We start from the raw sequence: 989 nt of genomic DNA, 5'->3' as shown, positions 1-989 counted from the left end.
GACAGGATTGTCAAAGGGCACTAAAGGACCCACATCAAAGTTACGTCATGCAAACGGGAGAACAAAATCAGTCACAGTTGTGAGCTAGGACGCATCTTTTTAACACTTGGGTGAAAGTAGTCATATACAGAGGATGAATTCAAACTTGATTCACGCGGTATATGTAGAGAAAGGATTGGTCATATTGATTCAAGGTACACTATACCAAATGTGAAAATAAATAACAATAGTGCAAACTTTGGTAAGACGGAGCATTGGGATCAATACACTACGAAAACAGAGCACCACCATGTTGAAAGAGGATACAGCCAAATGTTGATCTGTGTTTATCGAGAAAGAAATCTTAGAAACTAACAATGAGTCAACTGCTCTGGAATAAAAGTTAAAAGGATTACTGGCCATTTTTCATACCAAATGGCCAATCCAACATTAGCTACTGGGCGTTCTTCTGTCTAGAGTGCCACAGAATTCAATCTACTCTTGGGGAAATCCACATTTTTACTCTGAAGTACACTAACTAGAAAAGAGATGTCAAGGGTATTAACTGGGCAAAGGAGAGTGGGCCTCTTTCTTTGCTTTTTTTGATTACTTCATTCATTATTCATAAGATATGCACAAAAGGTTTGCAAGCCCAGTTATCTCCAAAGTTTATTCTACTTTTTTTTTTTAATTTTATATGCAGAACAATATTAAGTAATCATTAATTAACTAAACCAGACACGGTTTTGTTGAGAGGCCGGTGTCTTAGGAAGCATAAGCCGAGAAAGCCTGATCTGCAGTCATTCCCATGGATTTAAAACGATCACTGTTCATGTCAAGGGGTTGTATTGCCTCTTCTTAATGAAAACGATTATAACTTTTTGCTATTATTGTTTGGGGAACTGAGAAACTGGCTTTATTTACTCTGCAATATAAATATTTTTAGGTCAAGGGGTGTCTGGGTGGCTCAGTCCATTAAGCATCTGACTCTTGATTTCAGCTCAGGTCAT

The sequence above is a fragment of the Neofelis nebulosa genome, chromosome 11 (assembly GCF_028018385.1).
Source record: "Neofelis nebulosa isolate mNeoNeb1 chromosome 11, mNeoNeb1.pri, whole genome shotgun sequence".
Taxonomy (NCBI): Eukaryota; Metazoa; Chordata; class Mammalia; order Carnivora; family Felidae; genus Neofelis; species Neofelis nebulosa.
Note: the sequence above shows the minus strand (reverse complement) of the source record.